This window comes from Corvus kubaryi, unplaced genomic scaffold (assembly GCF_017639235.1).
Source record: "Corvus kubaryi isolate FWS band 111438036 unplaced genomic scaffold, C.kubaryi_AGA036_p1.0 split1-131, whole genome shotgun sequence".
In the NCBI taxonomy this organism is placed as follows: Eukaryota; Metazoa; Chordata; class Aves; order Passeriformes; family Corvidae; genus Corvus; species Corvus kubaryi.
Window position 1 is genome coordinate 30089314 of NW_024582073.1, and position 10534 is coordinate 30099847.

Genomic DNA, 10534 nt, shown 5'->3' on the forward strand with positions numbered 1-10534 from the left:
CCGGGAACCCCCTGAAACCCTCGGGCAGGGGTGACACGGAGTCCCCGGGAACCCCCTGAAACCCTCGGGCAGGGGTGACACGGAGTCCCCGGGAACCCCCTGAAACCCTCGGGCAGGGGTGACACGGAGTCCCCTGGAACCCCCTGAAACCCTCGGGCAGGGGTGACACGGGTTCCCCCGAGAAGGGGTGACACAGAGCCCTCGGGGGAAGGGTGACACAGAGCCGCGAGGAGCGGGGGGACACGGAGACCCCCGACATCCCTCAGGGCGCCGAGGGACGGTGTGTCCGGGATCCCTTCCAGAACGCCAAGGGATGATGTGTCCTGGAGCTCCGCGGAATGATGTACCCTGGCCTGCCTAAAGTATTGTCCCCCCAAACACCGTACAGCACACGGACGTGCCCTGGCTTCCCATGTCCCCCCAGCACTGCACCCCCACATGACCCCTACCCGGTTGTCATTCCCTACCCCAAAACCACCACAGCCCCATCTGGGCACCCTCTGGGGTGTCACCAGCACCCCACATGGTCCTTTTCTTGTTATCCCCCAAAAATAACTCTCCAGCCAGCACCCCTCTGTGCTGGCTGTGTCCTGGTACCAGCACAACCATCCTTACGGACACCTGTTATTCTTTTTACAACAGAAATTCAGGGTGTTTTGCCTGCTCCATCCTGCCCTATCCTGCCCAGCGCGGAGATTCCAGGCTTGCCACGGGGCTTGGCCTCTGACACCCCTTCCCCAGTCTTCCCCGTCTTTTCCCATTTCACTGATGTTGCACCATTGCCAAAAAACTGAGCCAGCACCCCCAGCTTCCAAGGAAGCAGGAGCAGAGATTTTGGGTCCTGCACAGAAAACCTCCAAGGATCTATAATTAAAGGACTGAGGTCATCACAACGCAGGGCAGGATCTGGAGCCAGGATTTAATGAACTGTGAGTGGCACATGGCTGGAAACCCGTTAATCACACATCCCTCAGCTGAGGGGAATGCATCCTGCTCCTCCTGCATCCTCCTGCCTCACCACCAAACCCCGGGCGGAGGAAAAGCTGCCCCATGCCATGACAAGAGGTTGAGTAAGCAGTAAGGAAAACTGAATTTGCTGTGGGGGCTCTCATTCCCCCCCAGAATGTTAATCCCCCTGCCCAGTGCTAATCTGTGCCGAGCTCCCTGCATTGTGTCCATCCCTGTTAATCACCCCGGCTCCTCATCCCTGGTGGAGAGTGGGATAAGACCCCTTGTCTGCATCTTATTTTAATTACACCAGCATTTGCCAAGAGCAGCGTAAAGCTGTAAATCTGCAGCTTTTGAGTGTGATGGAGACACGGGACTGCTTGCAGCAAACTCCTTTTCCCTTCCCACAGGACCCCAATGCACACAAGAGAGCACTCAGGGGCTCTCACTCCCACCTCGCTTTTAACCCGGTGCAGGTGAGACTACATTCCAAAGTGTTCTTTCCTTTTTTTCCCAAAAACCACATTGGACTTTGCTCACTGCCACAGAGAAAAGACAAGATAAATAAATATGCTGGGCTGCAACCCAGCTACCCTGCAGCCACTGGGAAGCATTTTAGCTGGCCTTGATAAAGTTCTGATGGTTCCATGTACAGACACGTCCTCGCAGCATGGGTTGTACTGACAAGGAGTTGGCACCATCCCAGTTCCAAGCTCTCCCTATTTTTTGAGCCCCTGGACACACTTTGAGCTTGCCAACGCAGCATCAGCAATGGGAGCTGAAGGTCTGGAAGGAAAAGTAGACACCATTGCTAAAAACCCTTATGGCTTCCCTCTAGAAGGCTCCTAAAATGCATCCCTCTGGCTTCTCTTGTCATTTGCTCAGTGGGACACGTTCCTGCAGAGCTCCTGCTGGTTGTCCCCATCCCAGTCCATGGACCACCAGCTTCCAAAAGGCTTTCCCAAGGGCCCTCTGCATCCGACACTCATGTAAGAAAGGAGACAGCGCATCCTTTCCCTGCAACAAGAACCATCCTTAACATCTGGGTGCTGTGTTGGCTCCTTCCATCTCCTCTCTTCCATCTCCTCTTCATCTCCGTGTGCCTGCTCAGGGACTCCAAAGCCCCAGGAACACAGCAAGGCTATGGTGAGAGAGGGGAGGGAAAAGGGATCTTCCCAGGATGGGATTTAGGGACATTTTGCCCCCAAGACTCTTTCGGCCAACAAGAGGAGACATTTCACACTGGTGCATCGCACCGGGCTGTGACCTGCAGCATTTTATTTCCCTTGGGATGCAAAAGCAGGTCAACAACCTGGAAAACACCCAACAGAGAGGTCAGGCTTCCTGGAGAAGGAGTGATGTGGAAGGGGAAAGAACACGACGTCAACTATTGTTCCTGCTCTCCAATATCCTGAGCTTCACCTTCCCACTATTGTTGCACGTTTTGAGGGCTGCAAAAGCTGAATGAAATCCACAACAATTCCCAAAGAGAGGAAGAGGAGAGCAGAGTGGTTTGGAAAGAGGGGGAAAGCTGCTGATCTCCTAACCTAGATCTTGTCCAAAAGCAAACACCAGATCTGGGTTAAGTCTGCTCGTGTGACCTGTTCCTCGTTGTGTTTTCAGCTTGGATACCTCCATGTTGGCATCTGCCCATGGAAACAGCTGCCTTTGCACCCTCTTCCCTGGATACCTGATTATTTTTAGCAAATCCCTGCTGGAGAAAACAATGTTGTACCCAGAGAGGCCAAAATTAGCTGTTCACCCTGAGATGTGCACTTGGTGAGGTCCTTCATTCCCCTATCCATGAGGAATGCCTAAACTTCTCCACCCTGGGCTGATGGTTGCTCAATGAGGCTGGAGGCTGGATTTGATTTAAAATTTGATGGATACATGCCACGCTAGTGGCACCTGCACCACTCTTCCCCATGGAAAACATTGGCTGCTGGGCCTCTTGGCTGTGGGATGGCTTTGATGTCCTGGTGCACGCCAAGGAACCATCCATGAGCCATCCTGCAGGTCTTTCCAGGATGGTGGAACCCCAGGAAGACCTGTCTCCATCCCTGGCATTCGACTGGACAGAGGCAACCCCAGAAATAAACCTGGAGGTGGCAGCTCCAGCCCTGGCTCCAGTGGGAACTGGAACCAATGACAGCGCAAGGACTCCAAATAAAACCAAACAGAAAAGCTTTATGGCTCACAAATCCCACTTTCAGCATCCTAAGAGCCAAGGATCCATCCTCTAGAGGTTTCAGTTTCCTCTTTCCTTATCCCTCTGTAGCATCAAGGAGCTATTTTCCTACTGGAACAGCACTTTTAAGGAAACAATTCCAATTTCTTGGAGAGAAAACATGAAGTGTGCTGTGCTTGCGTGTAAACAAACAAGGTAGTCCCTTGCTGTGCTTCATAAGAATTGTTTTTCCTCCTTTTTGTTCAGATTTATGGGATCCTGTTGTGTTTATGGGATCCCATAAATGTTTCAGAGGACTCCACCCTCCAGGCAATGGATGTTCATTCAGAGAACAAACTTGCTGCCTTACAGAGCTCTTACTGAAAAATTTATGAACAGCATAAGAAAGGGATAAAACAAAACTGGTAGAAAAGTTTCCAACTTTTACCTGGGGAGGGAAAATTAAGTAATAAATTATGATGGCGATAAAAAGCCTCCTATTCCATTTACCCCAGTTCTTCAGGCTAAAAGATCTTCATTCTTCTCTATTGCTATTTTGGGAGGAGAGATATTAAAATTTCCTCTGCCCTGAAATTATTGTTTTATTCTTACTGCAAAAAAGCAGCCCCAGGTCAAAGAAAATAAAAGGGTGAGTTACTTCAACAAGCTGAGATCTGCTTGTTTATACCACCCTGAATCTAGCACTGCACACCCATCAAACACAGGGTGGAGATGCAGGAGGTGATGGAGACACAACACACCAAGATCCTGAAAGCACAGGAAGCATGTCAAAAAATAGCAGTGCTGACCCCAAGTCACCCAGACTTGTTTTGTTATAGCCACTGCTCTTCGTAAATGAAGAGTTTGGCTAAGGGAGAGACAGGGCTGAGGGTGACCAGGAGCTGGAAAGGGTTTTTTAGATGTTCTGTTAGCAAACTGGCTCCATGCAAGGAGGGAATTTGGTGCTGGTGGTCATTGCTGAAGTTGGCTTTGGCTTTTCCGACGGTGGATGGAGCAAAGAGATGTTTGCTGCCAGATGGGGAAACTAGCCACTGTCCCCGAGAATAATTTATTGCCATGGCTTCTTCATCCCAACGTGTTCTGGGACATCTCCAGGTGCTATAGGATCATGAAATAGCCTGGGTTGGAAGGGACTTGAAGACGGTCTTGTTTGGCCATATCAGATTTACCAGCGTGGGATTTGGTCTGCAAAATTCAGGAAATTGCTGTCTGGAGTGGTGTGCTGACTTCTCTTCCCTAACACTCTGGATGCTCTGGAAAGGTTCTGCAAAAGAGGGGACAGTCTGGCTATGTCTTAGGATCATTGGGAAATTAAGGTTGGAAGGGACCTCAGGATGTCTCTACTCCAACCTCCTGCTCAAAGCAGGGTCACCCATGAGGTCAGACCAGGTTGCTCTGGGCTGTCTTCAGTTGGCTCCTGAAAACCTCCCAGGATGGAGACACTGCAACCTCCCCTGGGAACCTTCCTGGTACCCCAAACATCAAAGATATCCCTGGGATCTGCTCCTCTCCCACTGCTTGCCCACAGCCACCACCTATCCACCCTCAGCACTCCAGGTGAGTGGCCACCACCTCTTGGAGGCAACCAGCCCTACACTCATCTTTTTTCCCAGTTTTTGAGCCTCAGATGAGCAGAGGAAGCCAGGCCTCCCAGCGTTTGCTGTGTGGCCTCCCCTGCATCTCGTTATCTCCAGGAACAACTTCCCACCTCTCCCATCCCGCTTCCTCCGGAGCTCAAATCCCTCCCTTCATTGTGCTTCGCCCTTCCAGGAGCCTCCTCTCAACACTGCCTGAGGATACACTGCTTAAAACCTAATTTAAGCCAGCACCATCTGATTTTGCAGCTCCCCAGCTCGCTCTCAAGTCTCTGCCTGTTGGCCTTGAGCATCGGGCTGGGGAGAGGCTGTGACTTCAGGCAGTGCAGTGTCTTCAAAGGCTGGATGTGCGAGAGAAGAGCATCTCCAAGCCTCTCCATCTTGGCAGAGCTCCTCAGCTGGTGGTCCTGGAGAGCTCTGGGTTCCTCCTACGGCATCCACAGGAGATGATTAAGAAAGTAAATTGGCCAGGGTGCTTCTATTCACTGTAAATTCACTGCATCATCAAGATATGGATCATAAAATTCCAGAATGGTTTGGGTCGGAAGAAACATTAAAGATGATCTCGTTCCACCTCCCTGCTATGAGCAGAGCTACAGCTTCTCTGGGCAACCTGAGCCAGGGCCTCACCACCCTCACAGCAAGGAATTTCTTCCCAGTATCCCATCTAACTGTCCCCTCTGTCAGTGTAAAGCCATTCCTGCTGCTCCAGGCCCTTGTAATGAACGAGCCTTGAAAACCTCTCCTGGTTTTTCTCTTCCAAACAGACCCCCAGAAGCTCTCTCTCTAAGACCACTTCCCTTCATCCTTCACCCACCACTTTTCCCAGAAATCAGACAGAATTTCTCCTTAGCAGGAATTTTGCATTCCTGGACTCCCCGTTTTCAGCTTGCAATGGTTTCTGTCTCAGAAATGTGAGCTGAGGAGGATGGGGATGTCAGGAAGGGAAAATCCATCTAAACTTTTCATCTCCTTTTGCCAACGTTTCATTTAAGTAGGATTTTCACGTTGCTGATTCATCTCCAACAGCTTCCCACCCACCTCCATGTTCATTCCAGTGCTGCCCACGTCCTTTGCTAGAGAAGGAAACCGCCAGCGGTGCGGTGGGAACAGGGACCTAAATCCTCTGAATCCCTCCTTTTTCTGCAAAGAACATTTATGTCCTCAGGCTCCATCACTAATTTCTACCCTGCAGAGTCACCACTGCCTCTCAATCTCTTTTTGAGCCTCGTTCATGGCAAAGTGCAGCTCCTGAGCAGGTTCCCTGCAGCGTTTCCCGGATATCCGATGGAGCGGTACCTTGCTGACCACTTCACTGTGCACTCTGTTTGTTGGCTCCAGGGGAAGGAAACAACAATGAGATCACTTGGAAAGATGTTTTTTTCCTTCAGATTTGGCTTGCCCAGTGGAAATCCAGGAGTGTGGACAACAAGCATCGAGCAGAGATTCCCTTCACCATCTACGGAAACTGAAATTAAACTCATTTTCACTCATCCATGAAAACAAAGGTGATGATAATTGCAACCAGCAGCACTCCATCCTCCTCTTCCATCCTGCCTCACTCCGGAAGGAGGAAGGCTGAGCTCACAGTTTGGTGGAAGGGCTGTGGGAACCAGCAGGGACAAAACTGGGACAAAGCCAGCAGCCGGAGCACCATGCCAGGCTGAGCTCCCAGGTTTTGTTCAGTGATGGATGGGGATGAACGCATTGCGTCCCCTGGAGCTATTTAATCACGGATTTGATGCTCGGCATGGATCCTGGAGCTCTACCCGAGGCAGACTGCGATGTGCTCAGCACGGCCTCTCTGTGCGGCAGCATTCCGGGCTCGCGAGCCGCCGCATCCCTCTGCTACCAAGACAAATTAGAGGAACACGGCTCATTTTATGGCTTCCTCCGGGCAGGTCAGCCTGGAGGCCCCCACAAAAGGATCCTCTGCAAATCAAATATGCAGCTACAGAGATCTGGAAAGGAATGCCCACGGAAAAACGTTGCATTTGGTCGATTCGCCGCCTCTTGGCGCGAGGCGTTTTCGCAGCTGCAGGCAAGAAAAACAGAGCCGCTCATTTAATGAAGCCTTGGGAAGGAAAGCTGCGGAGAGCTTCCCCCTCCCCAATTATTCTTGTGAAATACACAGCTTGGAAAAGCACGCAGGCGCAACCAGCCGTAAATTTGGGGTTAGTAATAAAATCTTCTCTCCCTGTCTAGGACAGCTGGAAAGGGAAATGCTCCAACTTGTTGCTTAACATGCTGGGGAAATCGCCACTAAAAAGGAGAGCTGGCAACAGGATCCAAGAGAACTCCATTCCAACATTGGCCAGCAGCCTTTGCTGTGTTTCATGAGCTAAAAAATCTTCAGAGAACTTAAAGGAAGCATTTAGAAGTAAGACCCCACTGTGAGGAGCTTCCTGCGAAGCCATAGCAGGGGCACAGACAACTGCAGAGGCTCCTGTGAGCTCTGTTTTGGCCCCACATCTTGGGAAATGAGAGCCCAAGATCTGCTTTTTGGCTGCTCTCTGCTGTGGAACTGAGTGCTGAGTGTTGGAGGGGTCAGGCTTTGCTGGAGCTACTTCTCCATGACTCAAGAAACTTCAGATCTTGCATCACCCCAGCCCCTTTCAGTGACTCCCAACTGTTTTTTCCCCAAATTACTGCAGGGAGAGCCACTGGTGTGTGCTGTGGGACAAGCAGGAAGCTCTTGGGCAGGGGATGATTTCATAGAACTACAGAATCACTGAGACTGGAAAAGACCTCTAAAATCACCAAGTCCAACCATTAACCCACCACTGTGTTCACCACTAAATCATGTCCTCAAATGCCCCATCCATATGGCTTTTAAATCCCTCCAGGAATGGTGATTCCACCACTGCCCTGGGCAGCTGTGCCAGGGCTGGACAACCCTTTCCATGAAGAAATTTTCCCTAATATCCAATCTAACCCACCCTGGAGCAACCTGAGGCTGTTTCTTCTTGTCCTGTCACTTGTTACCTGGAACATTTCAGATTATTTCCCCTTTGCCAACCTCACTGTGTTGTCGCACACACTATGGGCCAAATTCAAAGATCTTGGGCTCTTCATAAGAAAAAATCCTGATTTGATAAGAACAGGATCGCTGACTTCTCATCCCTTGGGCATGGGCAGGAATTGTGTCACTCCAACCCACAGCACAAAAGCCTTTGTGGGCTCTTTATCCTTCGCACTAAACCAGCACCAGCCTCTACAAGACCGTGATTTACAACTCTCTATCTCCCCCAAGGCTATCCCAGCCAGCTCCACAGCGATTCCAGCAGGAATGGCTTTCCCAGCGGGTGTTTGCAAAGTGCTAGACTCAGCAGAGCCATATCTCAGTGGGTAATCCCATAGCCCTTAATTTATCGATTACCATGAGCAGTGATAATACTAATAACAGCAGCAGAGATTAAAATATTCTCTGCACAGGCACAGAGAGCTTCCCAGAGCTCTGCCAGCTGGGAAAAGGCTGCCACGGTGATGGTCTTTTTGGATTTCACCCCAAATCCACCTCATCACACACAGTCCCAGAGGGGCAGCAAAATCCCACAGAGCCACAGGCTTGTGGCTGTCACCTGAGGTCACTTGCTGTGACTGTGACAGGCAGCGTGGGATGGAGGCGGCCAGTTTTCCTGTTCCCTGAGAAACTCAGCCCTGAGCCAGCTGGGCAGCCTCTTCCCAAGGGGTTTTCCCACCGCTGAGGTCCACACTTGCCAGCTTTCCTCGGGGAGAGAGCATTGTCAGCCCTTTCCTGGAAGTCCTGTGTGACACCCGGTGGCAGCAGCTGGGTTATTTATGCGGCTCCGCTCGCCACCGGCGAGTACAATGCACAAAGTGGTGCCTGGTAGCTGCTCGCAGAGGGATGCAGGGCACACAAGCCAAACTGCAATCACGGCTTTCATTGAAGTAAAAGCTCTGCGTGCCTCTGAGTGCCAGGAGAGGAGGGGGAAAAAGCCCTCTTTAAATAAATCACAGGCTTTTCTTCCCAGCGTCTTATGAACTTCCCTCCATGGGAGAGCGCAATGTGTCAACTGAGGCTGTTAAAATTTTTCTCATGTAAAAAAAAATGTCCTTCCTGCAGATATTTTAAATGAAAACACAAAATTAATGTGCCAGTCTCTCTTTGCCCATCATCCAATGCAGCTGTATCTGATGTGCAACTTGCCGGTGTGTCTGTACCAGCTGAAGTCCCCCAAAACAGGGAATGTGGCTTTTATTACCTATTTTAGGCTTGGAGCTGCCTATGCACATACTGAACTTGGCAGGGAGATTTGTGGGGTCAGATGGTCAAGTTGTACAGAGAGGTTGTGGATTCCCCAACCCTGGAAGTGTCCAAGGCCAGGTTGGATGTGGCTTGGAGCACCCTGGGATAGTGGAAGGTGTCCCTGCCCATGGCAGGGGGTGGGATGGGATGGGATAGGATGGGATGGGATGGTCCAGTGTGCCAGGGCCTCACCACCCTCACAGGGAAGAATTTCTCCCTACTATCAATCTAACCCTGCCCTCTGGCAGTGGGAAGCCATTCCCTGGGTCCTGTCCCTCCAGCCCTTGGCCCCAGTCCCTTTCCAGCTCTCCTGGAGCCCCTTCAGGCCCTGCAAGGGGCTCTGAGCTCTCCCTGGAGCCTTCCCTTCTCCAGGGGAACATTCCCAGCTCTCCCAGCCTGGCTGCAGAGCAGAGGGGCTCCAGCCCTTGGAGCATCTCCATGGCCTCCTCTGGATTTTCTCCAGCAGCTCCACATCCTCTGATGCTGGACCCGGGGCTGGAGGCAGCTCTGCAGGTGGGGTCTCACCTGAGCAGGGCACAGGGGCAGAATCCCCCTCCCCTGCTGCCCACACTGGGGGATCAGCCCAGCACACACACAGGGGGGCTCTGGGGGCATGTCCAGCCAAAAAGTCTCATGTTTGGCTTTCCCCAGAACCGAATCACCCACCTAGAAGCCCCAAGAGAGATGTAGGTTCCCAACAGATGGACAAATACCTGTGTAAATCACCGTAGGTGTGACGATGCTGCTCCCTGCATCCCCAGCTATTACCACGATGAGACTCAGCCACACTGGGAACTTTTAAAGGCAGGAACTGGGGAGCAGGGAGGTGGTTTGGGACAAAACTTTGGCAAATCCTTGAAAAAAGGAATGAAATTGTACAAGCTGATGTCCAGGTCCCTGATTCTCGTGAACCCCCGGCGAGCCACGAGCGTGTGGCACCAGCATGGATGGAAAGGCATCCTCCAGTGTCATTAACTGGGAAATAAATCCCCAGTGCGTGTCACAGATGGAAAGGCAACCTCCAGCGTCCTTAACTGGGAAATAAATCCCCAGTGGGTGTCTCGCCTCTGCTGCCCGGTTTTATATCTGGAACTAATTTCGTCGTCATTCCGATGAGTGACGAGATAATTGCTGCAGCTGGGCTATTCAGCCTGCTCCAAAGAACCCCCTTTTTTCCATTAATTCAGGCAGTGATTGCAGACTCCCGGCCAAATTTATTTCTGCTGCACGTAAAACCCTGTTAAAGGCAGCGCCTTCACCCTGGGGATGGGCTCAGCCCATCACAGCCCTCGCTGTTTAAATGGTGTGTTCACGTTTCTTTGTTCTGTGGGAGACAAAGGAAAAGCTATTTTCCTAGCTCAAAATAAATAAATAAGGAAATCTGCCGTCTCCCTGCGCAAAAATGGACACTCACGTCCCAATCCCAGATAATTATAAATGATCCATTCTTGCGCCAGAGTCAAGAAAATGCCCAAATTGCTGCCTGCAAACTATCTGTGAAATGCTCTCTGTTCTCTGAGGAGCGCTGGGCGA